Source organism: Canis lupus, chromosome 27 (genome assembly GCF_003254725.2).
Source record: "Canis lupus dingo isolate Sandy chromosome 27, ASM325472v2, whole genome shotgun sequence".
Lineage (NCBI taxonomy): Eukaryota > Metazoa > Chordata > Mammalia > Carnivora > Canidae > Canis > Canis lupus.
The window spans coordinates 33,053,267-33,074,554 of record NC_064269.1 but is presented as its reverse complement, the minus strand read 5'-3'; the positions used below and the strand labels follow the sequence as shown (position 1 = coordinate 33,074,554).

The 21,288-nt window shown below is 43.2% G+C and overlaps 1 protein-coding gene and 1 long non-coding RNA gene across 12 annotated transcripts in view; one reads left to right on the top strand and one right to left on the bottom strand.

The window, feature by feature from the left end:
* Window positions 1-21,288, bottom strand: part of GRIN2B (glutamate ionotropic receptor NMDA type subunit 2B) — a 505,856-nt gene that overhangs the window by 36,203 nt on the left and 448,365 nt on the right. The gene's annotated exons all lie outside the window — the stretch shown is intronic.
* Window positions 1,198-8,132, top strand: LOC125753809 (uncharacterized). The gene is made up of 3 exons (XR_007406393.1): window positions 1,198-1,319; window positions 5,979-6,041; window positions 7,810-8,132. It is a non-coding gene; the product is annotated as an uncharacterized LOC125753809 (long non-coding RNA).

Here is a 21,288-nt window from a genome sequence, read left to right as displayed (position 1 = left end):
AACCAGGAGTCTTAAAATCCACAGAACAGGGAGGACCCCAAGAAACAATTAAAAAAAATTAAAAACCTCAATATACTAAGGAGACCAACATTAGATTAAAAAGCTCTGTCTGATTTTACAGTAGAGAATTTTATACAGTATTCCTTATTGGCCACCTTTGGCCATTACAGGGCTTCCTTGAACTTGGTAATCTTTTTCCAGGGTTGTTGAGATTGGGATTATTCAAACAGATTTAGATGGAGAAATAAAAACGTAGTAAGAAAGGAACCTTAAGGGTCGGCCCCACTTCATAGGTGAGGAACTGAAGCCTTCAAGAGACCAAGTAAGTTGTTCGAGGTCATGTGGTGAAGGAGGAGGATAAGCTGAGGCTTCCTCTGGGAACTGAGCCTTCCCACTGCCCGCTCACATGCTGGCTGACTAGTCCTATTCCTGCTCATTGGGAGTGAAGCCCCACACTGTAAATGGGGCCACATGTGAGGGTATCCTTCCCTTTCTGGCACATCAACTGCTGACTCACGCTCACCCTCTGCAATCAACACATGGCTTCCAGCAATTATTGTAAGCACACACTTGCACTAGGGCAAAACAATGCTGAATGTTAAGAGAACTGTAATTTCACTTGACCCCCCTGGACAGTGGAAGGCAAACAGAATTCAGCCCTCTTAGCTGTTCAGACCATCATTCAGCCCTCATCCTAATAACCTCAAAGTGAAATAGTCCTGGCAGCCATCCCAGAAGAAAGGTGCTAGAAGGACAGGAGTAAATGTCCCTGCCCTACCCAAAGATGATGGGACTGGAGGGTCCTGGGGCCTCTCATACAGCTTGTTGCAAAGAGGAGGGGTAAGGGTAAGTGGGGATCTGGTCCATTTCGTTTTATTTATTGAATAATCATATCAACTTATTTTCATGTATTCAAGGCATTATTAATTCATTCATAGTGGTTACTCATGTCCAACACCTATGTATTTGCTGGTAATAACTCACATTATCTCCCTTAACCATAATAATTAAAATGCATCAACTCATCTGGTAAATATTTGCCAAGTGCTATTAGTGTAGAGAACTGTATTAAGAACTAAGGATACAAAGATGAAAAAAATCAACCTTTGTTTTCAAGAGATTTAACTATTAGAGAGTCAGAGATGTAAACATTCATTCAGTTTTTTTATTCATTCCTTTATTCTTTCATTCATACAGATTTTCAGCAAGAATTTACTGGCATCTGCCATGTGCACATGCTATTTTGCTGAGGACACAGTATTAAGAAGATTGAGATCCTGCCATTAGAGAGCTCACACTGTAAAGGAGGGAGACAAATAGTAAGTGCCTCTTTGTTTGAATGTAGTGGACTAACAGACAACCACAAATTCTTTGTTATTCGTCCCATCAGAGGTGAGGTCTCTGTTCCCTCCCCTTGATTCTGGCTTGGCCTTGGTGACTTGCTTGGCCAACAGAAAGTGCAGAAGGAACATTCTGGGACTTCTGAGGTTAGTTATAAGAAGCTTTGCAGTTTCCACCTGGCCCCTGTGGAACTGTGCTTCAGGGGAGGCAGTCCACTCTAAGAAAGTCCAAGAACCCCGAGGCCACCCTGCTGGAGCCAGTCCCAGCCTAGCCAAGGCTTCCATCCATTCCAGCCAGGGTACCAGGTACTAGAGGAAAATCATCGTGGATGCTTCAGCCCAGCCCAGCTACCAGATGAGCACTGCATGACCCCAGTGGATGCCTCACAAAGTAGAAGAATCACCCAGTCAAGACCTGCCCAAAAATATGACCCCCACAAAGAGTCAACTACCATGAAAGGATTCTTGCTTCAAGCCACTAAGTGTTGGGGTAGTTTGCTGTGCAGCAGTAGGTAACCAGAACATAGAGGATTTCACATAGTGAAAACTAGGTGCTATGAAGAAACAGCTGTTAGATAGAGGGAAAAGTGACTGGTAGACGAGTAAGTTCACACCAGATGTCCTGCAAAGGCCTCTCTGGGAAGGTGGCATTTGATGTGAAGGAAAACAGGCATGCAAAGACCAGAGGAATGTGTATCGGGCCCAGGGAAGAGCAGATGCAAAGGCCAGACAAGGGGGCAAGCTTGGCCTGGTGATGCATGCTATGGAGCAGTGTGCCTACACAGCAGTTAGGGCACAGAGCACTGGGCACTGTCCTCAAGAACATTCCAGAAGCTGCAGCGCAGGGGTCAAGACTAGAAGGGAGAGTCTACCAGCTGGACAAGAGGAGCAAAGGGGTTTCTGGAGAGCGACAAGTGTGCCAAAAACATGGGGCGGTGAGTTTGGGCGTGACTGGAGATCATGAGCAGCTTGTCACTGTCAGAGCCTAACAGATGTGGTCATGGTAACTGGAGGTCGACGTGACTGAAGAAGGAGACAGGGCCTGGCTCACAAAGGGACTTGAATTCTGTCCAAAGAAGTCTAGAGTTCATGCTGTAAGGGATAAGAAACAGCAGAGTCTCTGGAGCCAGACTGTCTGAATTCAAATCCTCTGCTCGGCTGCTAGAGAGCTGTGTGACCTGGAGCACCTCCCTTAACCTCTCTGTGCCCTGGTTTCCACATTTGTACAGTGGAGCTACTAACAGCGCTGGCCTCATGAGGCTTCTTAGTATTTAACCAGTTCATCTGGGCAAAATGTTAGCACAGTGCCTGGCACATGATAAATACATTATATTAGCTATTATTACATTATTATTGTGACTGTCATCATCATCATTATCAGAAGCAAGTGAAGAACTCAGGCAGCGTGTCAAGGGGGGTTTTTGTGTTAGAAAGAGCCCAGAGGTGTCCGCATGAACAGGTGGGAGGGCTGAGAGAGCTGCAGAGCAGGACCAGAGCTCCCACGATGGTCTGGACACCCCGGGGAGTAAGGAGGAACAGACACATCATCAGACTCTGGCCCTATCATCCAACAAAATGAAAGATGGCAGGTGCACAAGGAGGTAAAATACAAGACCGTACAGGCATGGGCCAGTGCCTCCAGAATTCCGAAAGAGAGAGGCAGCCCCCAGCAGCCTGGAAGGCTTCTCCAAGGAGGCTGGATTTTAGCTGGTGGGGGGTGGGGTTGGGGTGGGGGGGCTGGACTTGAAAGGATGGAGAGGGGAAGCTAACATCGGTTTACACTGAAGAATCCTTCCGTTCCCAGACTCCTCCTCCCACACTGTTTAGTTTCCACGGTGAGTGAGGAAGCCTATCTGCAGAGAAGTCTTTGAGGCCGTGACTCCAGGAGAAAGAGCAGGTTCTGAAAACAAAAACTCTCCTGAATGGTGACTGTGTGCTGCAGGCTTTTGTGCCCACCACCAGAGGAAGCCCATCAAGGTTAATTAGAGTTAGAGCTTGTGAATGACAGCTGCTCTACTAACACGAAGAGGGTGGTGGGAAAATGCTTTCCGGGTAGTTGGCTGTCCTGAACCATGGCTCTTCTCATTCAGTGGAGTCTGATCAGCATGTGCAGATTAGGACAAAGCAGCACCACGACCTTGCAGGGATGGATAGTGTATGTCCTGCTTGCAGGGCCCATCCACATGGGACACTGAATCTAGGGGCTTTTGTCTTTAAAGCTCAACTATCCCACACATAAATATTCATCCCATTATGCCTGCTTTTACATTTGAATCACAAAGAGAATCGATGCTCAAATGCCACTCAGCCTTCCAAGGCACCCCTGGGGTGGGTTGGGGGGAGGTGGGCAGGCTTCAGATACAAGGGCGGCTTTTGGCCTGTGCTCCTAATGATGAGGAGGTGGCAAAATATGAGAATCCTGAAGAGGCCACTTTTTGACCCGCCCAGCACCCTCATGTTCATAATCATTACCATGCATACCCTTTTTCACCACTTCTTTTATTATTGACTTTTACTATTTTTATGAAATTTGTTATTCTATTCATTCATTCATTTTAAACTGTGGTGACATATAAATAACACAACATTTAGTGTTAATTTTTTTTCTTTTTTTTTTCATTTTACTTATTTATTTTAGAGAGAGACAGAGAACATGCATGAGCAGGGGGAGGAGAAGAGGAAGAGAGAGAATCTCAGGCCGACTCTCCGCAGAGTGCGGAGCCTGACATGGGGCTCTGTCTCATGACCCATGAGATCATGACTTGAGCCGAAATCAGAAGTCAGAGGCCTAACCAACTGAGCCACCTTTCATTTTAAATATTTGTTAAGTGTACAGTACTGTGGCAGTAAGCACATTCACACTGTTGTGTGCATCCATCACCACCATCCATCTCCAGGGCTTTTTATCTTCCCCGACTGAAACTACACATCTGTGAAACACTAAATCCCCATGAGTTCCAAGAATTTTAACCACGTATAGAATCTTGTAACTACAAGCACAATCAGGACACAGAAGAATTCCACCCCCCCCCCCCCACAAAAAAACTCCCTTGTGCTACTCCTTTACAGTTCCTTCCCCCTACCTTTAACCTCTGGCCACCACTGATCTGTTCTCTTTGTCTATAAATTTGATCTTTTCCAGAATGTCATACAAATAGAATCATAAAGGATGTCATCTTCTGAGATGGGTTTTTGTACATGCAATAATGCCTCTGAGATGCGTCCATGCGGTTGCATGTGTCTGTAGGTCATTCCTTTTAATCGCTGAGTAGAATTGCATTCTATGGATGTATCAGCTTGGTTTATCCATTTCCCCATGTAAGGAAGTTTAGGTCACTTTCAGTTTGGGGTAATTATAAAAAAAAAAAGCAGCTGTAACATTCACGTGCAGGTTTCTGCGTGCACATAAATTTTCCTTTCTCTAAGGTAAACACCCAGGAATGGAAGTGCTGCATAATATCTCACCCATTGCTCAGAGTGAAACTCTTTTTGCATCTTTTCTCTTTTTATTATTTAAAAAAATTAAACAGATTTTCTTTTAAATTTTAATTTATTTCTTTAGAGAGGGAGAGGTGGGGGGGAATCTTAAAGTAGGCTCCACGCCCAGCACGGAGCCTGACATGGGCCTTGATCCCACGACCCTGAGATCATGACCTGAGCCAAAATCAAGAGTCAGACACTGAACCAACTTGACCATCCAGGTGCTCCATCTCTTCTCTCTTTTGATCTTCCCAATTTCCCTATGGGCTACTTACTTTAAGCACAGCAACTATTATTATCTTACTGTTCTGTCTGCTACTCAATCTTCCCATAATAATATCCTACCTACAGTTTAACTAGGATGAAGCAGGTCTATGTGTGTGACTTCAGACTCTGAGTAATGTTTAAAGATGGAAGGAGGTGGCTGGAGAAAGTAGCCTCCCTACACTCTTCCTTGGGACCATAGTCCCTGTTTGACCAAAAGGGAAAGGTGGTCAGATATATCTTAGGCTTTCTGAGGCATGATCTTCCTCACTGTCCCATGGCCCATAAATGCTTGGGACAAATGGGACAAAGAGGCACTCTGTGCTTACACTGAAGGGACAATTTAATGATAAAACAGGAGGTGGACACTGGGGGCTCCAAAGATTGAAGTTCAAATCTGACCCCCATCACTTATTAACTGAGTGACTTAACAAACAAGCCAATTTCAACAATGTTCTAAGAGGAAAAATAAGGTATAACACCCCATTACAAATCCTCCATTTCAAAACTTGGAGCGCTGGACCCTCCCCATAATGAGCTTGCTGTGGATACAGCAATGGATTAGAATGTCGGATCTTTCACATTCATGAAAGTTATAATCTGGGATGGGATAGGAAGAAAAAAATAAATATTCTACATTTAATCATAAATTATTCATTGAAGAGAATATTGTTCAAATTCACTCAGAGTAGGTGACTGAACTGTAATAACAATAACATTACAGAATGTAGTTAGAAGACACAGGTATATAATAGAAGTGCCAAAATTAATTTAGTTCTCTTCCTGGGCCCCTGGAGAACCTGAACCCATTCTGCTACTTCCAGAAAGTGAGTTAGCATGTAGTAAGCACTCAATGCCTTAGTAATTTCTGTTCTTTTTTTCTCTTAATATTAGGCCTGGTTGTCCATAGTGGCCAACACATTAAAGTTTGCATATAAAGAAATCTGAGAGAGGCTGGTAAGTATGTCTTCATAACTCTGGATACTGTGATGCTAGGGAAGGAGTCCCTCATCTCTCTGGGCTCAGCGTAGAGCTGGGACTCCTATGACAGGCTCTGGTGGGGAGGAGGTGTGGGAGGGAACAGAATGCCCTCTGCTGTCACTATCCTCTGGCAGTACCCCCAGAAGAACATACAGAAAACAAAATATACCAGTTAGTCAGATTCCTGGAATTTGGTTATTAGTCTTCCTCATAGTAACTCTTTGGCATTTTGCAAAATTTGGATATATGAGCCTTAATAAGTATTTTCTAAATTATTTCATAAAATCAGAGACTGGTGTTAGGGTTTCTGTGAGCTATCTGAAGTTTGGCCCCGAGCAGGAGATCTGAGCAGATGAGTCTACTTCAATATTAGCTTTGCCATGTTATATCTGTACCCTGACATCTTACATGTTTGGCAAAGTCTTGGGTCTGGCCATAAAATATCATCAATGCACATTTAATGGCTATAATCCATGCTTAAGTCACTGAGCTCTGAACTGAATATCTGAAATGAAATGAGGCAACAGATATAATCTCTCTATTGCCATTTATTTGGCAATTAAAATGGTTATATCATGACAGGGGCAGCTAACACTTCATGATAACGTATCATACAACTGACATACAATACTTTATTAATCTTTCCATCAACCCTACAAGGTTGTACTGTTATCCCCATTTAAGGAAACTGATGCACAGAGAGGTAAGTAATTTGAATAAGGCTACACAGCTAGAAACAAGTAGAACAAGGATTCAAATCCAGGGTCCTCACATAACTATAAAACGTGTCAGAGAGTTTTATGCACATAAAACTGGTGCTCAGTAAATGTGTGTAGGATAGAAGAATCCAATGACGAGGTGAGTGTGCCAAGTTCCAAATGAGATGTAAGGCAAGCAAGGGCTCTGCAAGTTTAGAGGGAGCAGAGATCATCCTATGAGAGGATGCATTAGGAGGCTAATGAGAGGAGGCAGAGATGGAGCTCTCACAGATTGGCCAGGACTTATAATGGCAAAGGTGTGGGGAGTACACTCAGGGCAAGAGGCATGGCACGAGCAAAGGTGTAAAGGGACCAAGCACTGGGATTTAACTGAAGTTGGAAAGGATGCTCGTACATGGAAGCATGGAACACTGAGCTGGCACACAGACAAAAGCTATACCGTAGAGCACTGAATGGCCAAGCTGCAGAAGGACGCTGTGTGCTTAGGTATCATTATTCAGCTACAGCAATAGGACTTGACGAGCAGAGAGGCTGGAGCAGGGACACTTACTGGAAAATGACTAAGGGTCTGGACCATTTTCAGGGGCAATATAATGGGAGGAATATATAAAAAAGACATCAAACGTGAGCCCTGATGGGATCCAAATCAGCCTGTATACCCAGGGAGACCAAGGAGGGAAAGAGATATAGTCAGTATCATCTCACCCTTTATCTGCCACTATACTCCTTCGCCCATCCCTCAGTAGCCACATGCCTCCTAGCAGTTCCAGAAACAAAGCAGGCAAGCTCCTGCCTTAGCATGCTCTCTCTTCGCTTGGAAAGCTGCAGATGCCCATCACTACCTCACTAACTTCAGATCAGACTTGATGGTCTTCTCACTGAGGCTTTCTCTGACCACTCAATTTAAAATTGCAGCTCCTCTGTCAACACTCATGGTCTCCCTTCTCTGCTTTATGTTAGCAGTTTACCCTGATATTGTCAATAATTGCTCTTTAAAATTTATTTTCTTCTCCCTCCTTTTTTAGAATGCAAGTGATGTGAAGGCAAAGGTTTTATGTACGTTGATCACTGCTGTATCAGTAGTGCCTAGAACAGTGCCTGGCATTCAGGAGGCTCTTGATGTGAACGGACAAATGAACAGATGAACTGAACAACACAAATGTGGATACACTTGTCACGTATGAAAAAAAAATCATTAGATATATACTCCTTACCGGCGAGTGCATTTGCATGTAGCACAGAGTTGAATGTCAGTATTTCTTAGATCTAGTGCTACTCTGGCATATCTGGTGAATAAGGAGTTACTTTGTCCTCATGCTAGCTGAGGACATCTTTCCTGGCACCTTCTCCATCTTCCCTTCAAAAAATATGTCAGATCTGAGATCCCACAAGAGCTTGTCAAATTTAGGACTTGACAATGCATATGAGTATTTCTTTGGCACCAAAAATGTGACAGAATTGGAGATGGTTATGGTAACATGCAGATGAAATGATACAGAAGTGTAAGGACTATGGCATTTGATTTTTATCCCTAAGTCATCCTGTGTGTGACAGGTGGCCGTGGTTGTGCTCCCTACATCCACCCCAACTGAAACTTATAAAGGGGTATTACTGCCATGCACTTCACCTCTCAGATCAACCTATCAGAGTACACAGAATGTTGCAGGTATTTTATATAAAAGCTGTGGGTGCTAGCAAAAAGAAATGGCCTTTAAAGATTTTAAGTAAAGGGTACAGATGGATTCACCATGGAAACTGGGATTCTGGAGCTTCATGAGCAGCCCTAGCAGCTCATACAAAGTTTGTGGGACTGAAGGTTACTCTAGGATTTCCATGTGCAAGATTATCCAGTGAATTTAGGGGTGCTCCAGTTGTTTAGCATGATAACCTGAGATTCCTAACTTGAAGCCGGGGTGAGGGTAGGACTGCCAATGGACTGTGCCAGGCGGGGGCCTAGGGTAAGTAAGGATCGAGGCAGAGGCATGTCATGGGGGACAGCCACACCTCTGCTTTCCTGGCAATCAATCAGATTAGTCAATTCCACACTGAGAAATGGAAATGCCAGCATGTGTACACAGGGTCACATTGTGACCCATTTACAGCACAGTGGAACTTTTTGCTTTGGTCAATAAAGTCAGCCCTATGCCGGGCCACTCCAGTTTACAGAATGTCAGTGCTAGGAGGGAGGTTCACTGATCCAACAGTGCATACTGCATCGTTTCTGGGGTTCACAGTGGACCTCCCCAGGAGAGAGTTCTGACAAATCCTTTGGTAACGAAATTTTATTTAACCCCGATGCAGGATTTTCCCAAATCTATTTTGCCATGGATATTTTTTTTTTTTTTTTTAAGGAATACCCATATTTCCCAGAACACTATCAGGCTGTGAAACACAGTTTGAAAAATGCCCACTGAGTGACTTCCTCACTATACACAGCTAGAGACAGAGGCCTGGGCATTTTATTAACTACCTAAGGCCAAGCAGCCATCCCCTGCTCCTACCCTCCTTTTCCCCTCCTTCCTCCTGTTACCACACATGTACTGAGAGTGCCCAGTTGGCACCTGCACTGCACCAGAGCCACAGCACGCCCCAGCCCTTTAGGGATAATGGGAGCCCAACGTGCTGAAGTCATCCTTAATGAGCCTCCAGATACAATGGTAATACAATTATTTTAAGGTGAGGGCTACAAAAGTAAAAGATCAATAGCCATATGGGTATAGGAATGGAATTTAACTTTGCCAGTTGATTGAAGGTTAGGCCAAAAAGTCCTTTTACTTCCAACTCTTTCGTTGAAAATCACTCTGAACTATGTTTAATTCACATTCCCCTTTAGGGTTACCCTCCAATCAGACATATTAAGTGGGCACCTGCTCTGCATCATGGTACCAGGATGCGGATGCTATGCAGGGATTTAGACACAGACCATAGATGGTTTAAGAGGTTATGTTTCACATGTATTTATTCTGGGAAAATCTTAGAAACCATTTTTGCGTTCAACAATTTCTTTCTATAAGCTTGGTTTGTTATCATTTATCTCTTTTCCCCTATGAAAGTGGAAAGCAGCACTGTTGCAATATTTCAGGGTCAGCCCCTTCTTGTTAAAGGAGTCATTCGAAAGCAGAAATGATCAGTGAACAGCTAGCTGGCTGATTGAGAAGGCGAGGTCTCACCATCCAGAGAACCATGTTGGCTTGGCACATGAACACACGGATGGACTACTGTATGCCTCTCACACAGGAGATGGGGAGTAATCGGAGATTCAAAGAAGTCAAGTATCTAGCCAAATAAGTCCTGAAATCACTTTATAATTTATGATCTGACAAACCACAATAGCAGTATGGTTGGAGACCTCATTCATTCACTATTCTTCTTCAATATTGCTTGCTCAGTTTGGATGATTTAATAGTAGAAACCACAAGATGAGCAAATTCTATCTGCTACCATAAATGTCAAAATTTCCAATCTACATTACCTACCCCTAAACCATTAGTTATGAAACTACCTTCTACTGCTTCTCAAGTCCAAATGGCTAATAAAGAAAGAAAAGTATTGGTTTAACTATTAACACTATATGAATTAGATAACTCTCTTAGTAATTCATTGGCTAAATTATTAATTTGTTCAAAAAACCACAAATATTTGAGCACCTATATTTGCAAGGTTCTATGTAGTTACAGTGGATATATCAGTGAACAGAGACAAAAATTCTTATCTTCATGGAGATTACAGTATACTAGGGAGAGACAAATATTATAAATATGTTAAATATTATCAGTATGTTATACCATGTAACATATTAATGTAAAAAAGATAGAAAACCTGAGAGAGAAATAAACTTATTTTAGAGTCTTTTCCAGATTTTAGATCAGATGCTTATCTGGTGGCCTGCCTACAGGATATCTTGAATTTAGACAGCATTTTAGGGACACAGAGTCACTGTTACCTGGGAACTCTTGCTCCCAACAATATACCACCTGTACATGCCTTCCTCTTTGCATCTAGCCTCACTAGCTTGGTCTGATGTGAATTTTCAGAGGAATACCTTCAAGTTTGCATCAGATAAACATGTCAAAATGTACTTTTCCACTTAAAATAAAACCCAAGGTATAGTTCATTCCAGGCTTAGTGAAGAGACTTTTGGTAGAATAAGCAAACAGGTTGAAGGGACAGGATTACTGGCAGGACAGCTTGTCTATGAACTGCAACACACTATTTGGGAAAATAATCTAGATGAGTCCATTCCACATTTAGATTTTTAAAATCCTGAGTGGACATCATTAGAGGAAATATGCACTAATGGGGATATTGTCTCAGCCATTCATTAGGAAGCTATTCCAAAGTTCTCTTACTGAGTTCCATGATGATTCATTTAAGATACCAGGCCACTGAGTCCTTTGAATGGTTCCAACGCACGTGTCATCTTCGTTCAGTCAATGGTTTATAGAAAAGCCAGCCTACTTTACAATTATTCTATAAATTCCAAATCAGGAGCCAATGAACAGAATGAGAAAAAGTCTCTAGTCAATGCCAAAGTAAGCTGTAAAGGAAGAAGTTTTTTTTTTTTTTTTTGCTTTTGTTTTTGTTTTTTATCAATAAAGAGGCCCCTATGACTAGGGAAGAGGGACACTTGGGTAAAGGGGTAGACACAATCAACTTGAGTTGGGAGTGTGGAGAAACTTATGAACAGGGAAAGGTCTCATTTTCCTTAACTTTAGTGATTGGATGGAAAACTTGCTCTTTAAATATGCTATGACACTAAATTGGATTGGATGGCTGGCCATTTGGGAAACAGAATTAAACATCAAAACAATAAGTCTGGCATGATGGATGACGATATTAAAAGGATGAAGTCCAATTAGGGAGCATACAAAGTAACTCTCACAGGATGTAAAACCACAGTGCTCCAGAATGAGAAGGGACTAGAACTGGCTTTGTCAAAAGTGTGGTCAAAAAAGATTATGGGGCTCTAGTGGATCACAAGCTGCATGAGTTGACAATGCAATGTTGCTATTTAAATAGGGAGACTGTATTAGAAAGTATGGTAGGTGGGAAGGACAACATCAGGCCTGTGATGTACCACTGGGAGGGCTCCATGGTCATTGTGTGCTTGTTCTTTTCTGTAACTCACAATGGAGATTTGAGAAGGTTCAGAAAGTGAATGGAGGCAAGGAGAGCAAGTTTTAAGGTAAAAGGTTAAAAGATTGGGTTTACTTAATCTTGAAATGAGCACCCAAGGAAATTCCACTGTACTTAACATCTTCTGTTTTAAGAACTGTTTGAGTATCTGCCTCCCTCACTGGACTATGAGACAGAAGCTGTCTCAGCATGTCTCCAATACCTCACAGGTAAGGTTTCCATGAAATTTTAGGACATAACTAAAATCATACTAGCCACTTAGCACAAATTCAAAGTTAACTGGGTACCCTGTATTTTTTATTTGCTAAGTCTGGCAATCCTGTCCATAGAATAATTGATGGCCATCCCATAAATACTTGTTGAATTAATTACTATTATATACTAGGTATTATGTTAAGTGCAGGGAACAGAAAAACTTACATAAAAAGCCAGAAAGATGATATAACACAGGCCTTCATCAACCAAAGAACTGTGGAAAGGGGCAGGATTCTGGTAGGAAGTAGAATACCAGTTGAACAAGGGGGTTGCCAGGGAGATGAGGGCTTTCTGGAGAAACCCTTTGAGATAAAGAAGCACAACTATTGGTCATTCTTATTTGGGCCTCTAAGATTTAGCCCTGAACAGTGTGGCACCTGCTAGGACTCCTGAGATAAGACTGTGTGGTTGGACTCTGAGAACAAATTACAATAGCATGGCAACTATTTAGGATAGTTAAGAACATAATTCCCATTGCTAAATAAACTATTCAATGTGGATAATGATGGTGAAGCCAGGAATCTTATAAACTCTGGTTTCATCAATAATTGACAGCAAAGCTAAGGTTCTTTTCTAAGTCTCCAAGGGAGCCTGAGGTGGGAACAGTTAGGTCTACTTTTCCTGAGAGTCTGAAAGGACAAACAGACCACATGAGCAGGGAAGGCTTTAAGAGAAACCCAGTATTATAATCTGTCCACACCTGTAGGAAATTCTTTGGGGTGGAGCCCAGTAGTCCAATGAAATCTTCTTTGAAGTTATTGTTTTTTTTAAAAAAGTTATTTGTTTTCTATCCCAGTGATGAATGGCAGATAGAGATTTGGAAACATCCACTGAGTTCTTACTCTGCACCTAGGAGGATCCTAAGTGCTTTCTCTCAAAAGACCCAGAAGGATGGCTAAAGAGGCATGGGGCACCTCTTGCCCATGGCAGTTACCCTTTCCCATGCATCCTTGGATCCAGAGCTATTTTCTGGGAATCTAAGCACTGAGGAGTGACTCCTCTATTCTCCCCTGCACACCTTTCCAGCCCTGACATATTACTTGCCCTTCACCAACACCCCTGCCCTGAGTCTCGCTGAAATAGGCAAGTATGGGGAGCCGGAAGGGTAGAGGAAGGACCAATCAGTGGGATCTAGAGTGGATCAGCAGCAATTTGTCTGTGGCTTTCAAGGTACATGTTAGTCATCTACTGGAAACAGCATGGGCTTTCTGAGATGGATTTAGGCACAAACCCTAGGTCTGCCATAGGATTCGGACCTAACATTTATTGAGGGATTAGTATGCATGGGACACTGTTCTGCACACCTTCCAGGTATTCTAAGTCTTTAATAGTACAATAGCTATCATGTAGGTTACATTTTTATCCTCATTTTATAATTAGGAAACTGAAGCATTAGAGGCTTTTGGGAGCCCAGCCATACCACATACTTAGTTCTCTCTTCTGTAAAACAGTTAGCATTTGCGTAAAAGGTTTGAGAGGATATGCAAATGAGACAGAGAATGTAAAGCGTCTAGCCCAGGGAATGCTACCCATGGTCACTAGTGACTGGTCCACTCTCTGAGGCTATAACTACAAGATGTGGCTTTTCGTAGTGATTACTGTGGATGAGGGCCACAGTGGCTAACATTGCAAAAGAACACGTAATACAAAGGTCAATTTATTTTTGGCTTTGGAAATGCAATTTTTAATAGGCCGGCTCCTACCTATGAACACATTGTCCTCAACAGTTCATTTATAAATCAGCTGTTCAGAAACAGAAATAATATTTCCCCAGAGAAACAATACTGTAGATGGTTAGCTCATTAAAGACAATTTAATCCATAAGAGAGCAGAATTTTAGTGTTAATATTATTAGCTTCTGTTCTGGGAACATTCATTCACTTAACACACTTCTATGATGTAGGAGGCACTGTCCCAGGAGCTGAACAGAATTACTGAAAGCGTGTCTACTGCTTCAAGGACCTTACATTGTTGTGAAGGAAATAATAGGGATCTGATCACTGATTCCAGTGGATAGTAACTGACATGGCTTCGGGCTCTGGTAGGGGGACGGGTAGGCTACCTAGGGACAAGAGATGAGTGGTTGAAAAGTCCTGGAAGAAAGGATAAGGAACTCCCCTTCCTTGGGGTTAGGGCTAACTCTAGCACTACACTTCATACACTCATTCCCTGCTTCCTGGCTTAAGTGCCCCTTCAAGGCATCCCGACCTAACAGTCCCTATCTTCCTACATAATCCACATCCACAAAATTAAAACCCTTGCTTTTTTCAGTCCAAATAGATCACATCCAGGTGTTATGAGGGAGACGGTCTAAAAAAATGTCTCACTGATTTGTGATTAAACTATCACTCAAGGTCCCGAAGGCATTTCCACTTTAAGAAGCAGATGGTTTGAAACTTTTTTTTGTTTTTGATATAAATGTTTAAATCAGAAGTACAGGCACGTGAAACCATTTCAAAAAAAGTAATGGCCACTCAGACCAATTGGTCCAACTTGTAGACTGCCTTTGGAGCCATTTTCTTTCAGGGATGCTGACCTCTTCACTGAACACACATCCTCAGATACTGTAAGGATGTCATGTTGGTTTTAAGTGTACACAGTAGCTCACATAGAGCACTGGTACTGCCAAAGAATAGAGGGCTAGTGGCGGAATGGCCATTTGTCTGGGTCATCTGTAACCTAGAAGGCCTTGTCTTGGAACACAGGTGTACTGGATGATGTACGATTTTATGACACTTCAAATCGAAAACTGAAACCACGTTATGAAGACTATTCCAGGGAGCTGGAAAGCCACCCAACTTCTCACCACCAAACTCCTCCTAGCCCCACTCCATGTCACCGAGACCACAGCTGTGAAGCAGAATGCCCCACACTGCTGCATGTGGTGTCTGGCTCTACCATCCCCACTGGAGAGGACCCGAGCGACAATTACATAATTTTGTTAAAAGCCTCTTTTCCATGACTTGGGGTTGAGGGGCGAGATCATAATTCCAATTCAAGAAATTCTGAATTGCAGAGGCAAGGCAACAAGGTGAGGAGCTATTAGAGAAGTTCACAACTGTCATTAGTAGGGATCAAATATCTCTTTCTCTGCATAGAGTAGTCTTTGAAAGAATGATTGGCTGAAAGGTATAGACTTTTTCCATATAAATTAATCTCATAATGTGAGATCTCAGCGTTTGTCGATTTCTTCCTCTGTGTGTGGGTGTGACCTGTTTTTGCCTATCTGCACAATGGCTCACACTTGACTTTGACCATAGGCATTCTGAGTGCCAGTACATTTGGGGTACACCTGACCCCATGCTTCTAGATGCCCTATGAAATATATTTATGATCGTCACCCCACAGGGGTGTTTAAGGAACCAAGTTGCTCTGTCTACACTATTTGGATTCCAAGTCATTTTGAATCTTGTCAGATCTAGTGGTGACCCTCCATGTGGGGGCCTGAGGTGCACCAGGGTAATGGGTGCTCTGGGAGTTTGTGCTGACTTTGACTCTGCCCTATTGCCACATGAAGCCTTCTCAGCCTTCTCCAGTCAGCATCAGAGGATTAGAACAACTCCTCTGGCAGCAGCTTCTTCTCATTAGCAACCTGGAATCACTGCTGTGCTGAAGGCTGCATTGTTCTTCCACGTTTGAATATCAATTTGCATAATGAAGCAGGTGAGAGCGCCTCTTGCCCGTTCAGGCAGCCCTGATTGGCAGAGAGAGAGGGATTTGTACATAATTGGCCGCAATTAATTTGACGCGCTTTTATAAGGAGAATAGGAAAAAGCAGAAAATTGCTCAGTGCTCCAAGGCAGAGCTGCATCTGCACCCTCTGTGGTATATGTGTGTGTTTGCAGTGATGGGTGGGTGTGTCATGCACAGGCATGTGAGTGGTAAACTTGTGTGTTCAAATGCAATTTTTTTTTTCTGGGAGCAAAAAAAGGCTCATTCCCCAGAGGTTCCTGTGCCTGGGAGGTCTGTGGCTGCAGCGTCCTTCATAATGCAATGCTGTTAGCCATCTTGTTCAATTTGTATTTGAGGCCACTAGGAGACATCATTAGACATTCTAGCATTTTCTTTAGTACCAGGATGACACCCAGCTCAACATCTCTTTTGTACTCAGTCCAAAAAAGGCTGAGTCCCAGCTGTCTCGGGGTCTGTTGGCAATCAGTTCTTGCAAGAAACTGAACCGGCTTGCACTTAACTCAGAACACACTGGGGTGCTAGTGATAAGCTGAGAGATGTGTGAGCACATTTTCAGGAATGAAGCATTTAGCAATTTTAATATCAAGGTGGTTTATGGACTAAAGCTACTCATGGTCTCCTTGCCACGGGTACTTGAGAAACAGCCAGTACTGTTCTTGCCTTATTTTCATCCTAGGCTGAAGACAGAGGGGTGCTGTAGGGTATGTTTCCCTCCTCTCCAATTCTTTCCTCTTCCTCTTTCCTCTAAGAGGAAGGTTCCTGAGAGTGAGATCTTCCTTTCTAGCTGGAGTAAGTAGGCACATTGGTTTCTTCCTAGAAGAGAAAAAGCTTAGCGCCCAACGACAGTCTGTGTCTGTTTGACTCATTCACCCAGTCAACTCTCATTAAGTCAGTGGCTTTTAAATGTGCAAGAGGCTCTGAGTTCAGAAACAAAGACAACAGAGCCCTTGCTGGAGATACTCCCAGATTCATGGGAACAAAGTCTTTTTGAAGTTCCTGTGCACTTATGGCTGGGTAGAAAGTGGTCTATCTTCTCCCCGGGGCGGGGAGTGGGGGGTGGTCCACAATCACTACCCCCTCTCAAGAAGATCTGAGAAGCCAGGCCAGACAGGATTCCCATAAAAGGGGGCTTGACTGGATTCTGCTGCCTTAGGCCAACACCTCCAGAAGCACACAGAGAAGTCCCAGGGCTATGTGGGTGTGGTAATATGGGGCAGCTGCAGGCCCTGGGGGCAGCTCTCCTCATATCAAATCCTGACACCCTCTCTTGCTGGTTGTGGACTTCGGTGCATCTGCTTAACCCTTACATGACTCTCCTCATTTGTAAAATGACATCAGTAATATTTACTTTAAAGGGTGGGTATGAGGCCTAAAAGTAGGAACAAACAAATGCTGTGAAAAGTCTAACAGCAGACACATAGCAGATGTCCATTAAATAGTTCAATAAATATTCAATAAGAAGGGCAGAGAATATCAGGCAGATTTAGCTCCAGGAATCCCAGCGACTATGAGCTGGCCAAAATAAAAGTCGAAGGGAAGCCAGCTATTACAGATCTTGTGTTCTAGCTGTTCTCCTCCCACTCTGGGGTGGAGAGCAAGGCAGTGGAGACAGGAGAGATCCCTGGAGGCAGGAAAGCCCTCACTTGAGGGGGCTTGGTGGTGATCCAGCACAGACGGTCTCTATGCATGGCCAGCATTCAAAGCAGACCTTCCTCCATGTCAGACAAGTTCATGAGTTCTCCAGAGAATCTCTCAAAGTAAGGACGTTGGTCTGCCCCTCCCTGAATGCAGCTGGTTGCTTACATGGGTCCCTTCTGCTTTGCCATTTGAGGACACCCCTCCTGTGTACTTCTGTTTTGGCTGCCTCATCCTCAGGAGGAAGACCTTGAGCAGGGGATCTTTAAAAACATCTGCCTCCACTTCTGGCCCAGACTGACTCCCTCCTGTCCATGTGGCCTTATCTAGACTTGAGGAACAAAGGCCCACCCATCATGTGACTGGCTGGAGCCAAGACCTGTCACCCTTGATCCTCTCAGGTACAGGTCGAATGCCAGCCCTTCTCCATTTTAACTGCAAGTGGTGAATACCAAGCTCTCCAAATGACCCCTTCAAAACTCCTTCAGTAGGTTTGAGGGGAGTGGGAAAAAATGGGGAGGGGGGGAATGTCATAGCCCTCTAGTAACCTCCCCCAAAGAAATTTGTCCTCATGACCCTCTTCATACCTGTGGTTTCCCGGCTACTTCCTGCCAGGTCCTGTTAGGTGGGAGCTTCCCACCTGACTTTTACTTCTACCTGAATGGACAGAGTCCTATTTATTTAAAAAGGTTCCCCAAGTGACTTTGATATTCATAGTCTGCTCTATCCTACCCCTTCCCAGGCAGCAACTTTTCCTGTGTCCCTGCAACAGAAAGATCTATTTGGACAGACTAGCCATATAATTTTAAAAGTGAAGGCCTGAAACTCTGATCTTCCTCCTTCTGACTGAACTCCTGAAGGTCCAAGCTGCGCACACACCTTGAGGGAGCCTCTTGTCTACTTATTTTCTTCTTTTCAATAGGGCAGCTCTCAGGGTCATATTGGCCTGGAGACACTGCCCTTGAAACTCTGAATCAGAGCCCCCCAGACAAGACTGGATGAAGTACCAGAGGAGACACGGGGTATGGATGGTCTCTTAATGGATCTCTGTGAGCCATGCTGGAGAGGAAAACCCAGCATCAAACTGTGAACCACATGGTTGGACTTCCGGCATTCTCAGGCCCCCACTGGCCCCAGCACATGCCCAGCTGTGCAGAAAGCTTCCAAAAATATAACAGGCCTCACACAGTCCACTGGGAGCCTATCTACTCTTGCCATCATTATGACAAAGAAGGGGGTGGGGGGGACTGGAAGGGCAAAAGGCTGAAGCATCCACAAAGCCCAGAGCCTGCACAGACCACAACATTTACTGTGGATACAACTGTGACATCCCTAAACCCTGATTCATTTTAGGCCTGATGCCTTTGGCCACATATAAATTTTTGTGGCTACATTAATTTGTCTCAAAGGATTTGAACTTGGTTGCCCAGCATGAAACACTAATTCTTAATAAATCCTCAACCCACAGGCCAAGATTTATTGTGCATTTAAAAGTTGAGCCCCCTAATAGTAAAACACTTATTTTTAGTTTTTGTTTTTCAGGAGTGAGAAAAGGATGTTAAGGACTTCTCTTATGTTTCTTTGATGTAAATAAATTTCAGAATGAAGAAATTGCCTTCAGTAGCCAGCTAAGTGGGATCTCTGTCTTCCCTTAGGTCCAGAGACTCAGACATAAGTAGATTCCATCATCCCTGGGAGCCCCTTGTTCTTCCCAGCCTGGGAGAGATGGCCTGGTGGAGAGAGGCTGGAGACAGAAGCCACACAGATAAATTCATATGATCCAACCAGTTCAAAGAAGTACTCAAGCTTCTCCCTACTCCCAGAGTACCTAAAACTTAAATACAGCATGCCATGCTCTATGCTTTGATTTCTGTTAACTGAAATCATTTGTTGCCTATTGCTAGCTTTTATTTGGGGCCCAGTTCAATTCAATTGAGGTGGGGGAAATTACAAATTCATACTCGTGCTAGTTTATTTTTAAAAATATTATGGCTCCAGGAAATAATATGGCTTCTATTCCTCCAATGTCTTACTTAGGGACATCTTTCTAAGAAGAGTTATGTAGAGCCAAAGATTGGTTCTGATGGTTTGCTTTTCCTTTTCCTTTTCTTTCTTTCCTTCTTCCTTCCTTCCTGCCTTCATTTCATTTTGTTCTGATTCATTTCACAGAAAGATGGTTCTGCTCATATCAACAGAACGAGACAAACCTTCTTTCTCCAGGTAAGAAAGTCTTCCTCAGATCCATGTTGTAAAGCTTATGTTCTGTGCACCTGGGAAACTCATGTTCCTAATGTAGCTTTGTGTCAAGTTCCTAGATACCCAGTTATCCTGTTGTCTATATGTACTTTGGAGGATGCATATACAGTTATCTTTGAACAATACAATTTTGAACTGCCCATTTTTTTTGATACAGTACTATAAATATATTTTCTCTCACGATTTTTTTCTTTTTAGGGAGAGAGCTTGAGTGGAGGGGGGAGGGGCAGAGAGAGAAAGGGAGAGAAATCCTCAAGCAAAGTCCTCACTAAGCATGGAGTCTGACCCTGCACTCGATTGCAGGACCCTGAAATCATGACCTGAGCTGAACTCAAGAACCAGATGCTCAACCCCTGAGCCACCTGCACACCCCATCTTCCTTATGATTTTCTTAATAACATTTTTTTCTCTAGCTTTATTGTAAGGATGCAGTATGTAATATATAAATATACAACATATGTGTTAATCAACTATTTATGTAATTGGTAAGCCTTCTAGCCAACAATAAGCTATTAGCAGTTAAGTTTCTGGAGGATCAAAACTTACACTCAGATTTTTTACTGTGCAGGGGATTGGTGCCCCTACTTCATGTTGTTCAAAGGCCAACTGTATATATACATGTGCATGTATCTGTGTGTACATATATACACATATGAACACACATGTACATACATGCATGCTCATTCCTGGCTAACATAGAATCTAACAAGGAAGATACGTTCACCCACATGAAGAGAGGACACCTGTTTACCTTTATTGAGAAAAACATCACCTGTGCCTTATGATCAAATAAAGTCCCTAAGAGTTCTGTGATTTGAACTGTGCAACACAATTCAGAATATGAGAGGGGTGCATTAATAAGATTTTTCCTAGAGAAGAGTTGTGGAAATGATACATCGTACAAAAACATGTCCTCAATCCCCTTTGACAATGATGTTACTATGAAGTAGTCTAGTAGAAGGTTGTGTGGGAAGTGTACACACATAGAACATACTGAATGCTGTGACAAACTAATGGTAATCAGGCTCAAGGACAAAGCAAATGGGAGCACACAATGATGCTTAGGTTTTTTACTGCCTCCCTAAAATTTAGCAGCATGGAGAAGATTCCGTGGTATGTAAAACACGTCTCTGCAATCTTCAGTGTGATAGAGATCAATTCTTTGAAGCAAAGGAGATTCCTGAGAAGAGGATGTGAACTGGATCCTGTTGTAAGAAATATCCATCTTGGAAGAATGGGGCTGGATGCTGATAGAGGAGACTGAAACGAGTAGGAGAAACCCCAAAGTCTAACGTCTGTACGGAGCTCAGAGAGCAGGTTGTAAGAAAGTCACAAAGGCCCTGTATTAGTTTCCTGGGGCTGCCATAACAAACTACCATGGACATGATGCCTTAAAACAACATTATTTTCACACAGTTCTGGAGGCCAGAGGTCCAAAATCAAAGTGCCAGTGCTGTGCTTCTTCCAGAGGATCTAGGGAAGTATCTGTTCCTTGCCTCTTCCAGCTTCCAGATTGCTCCTGTAGTTCC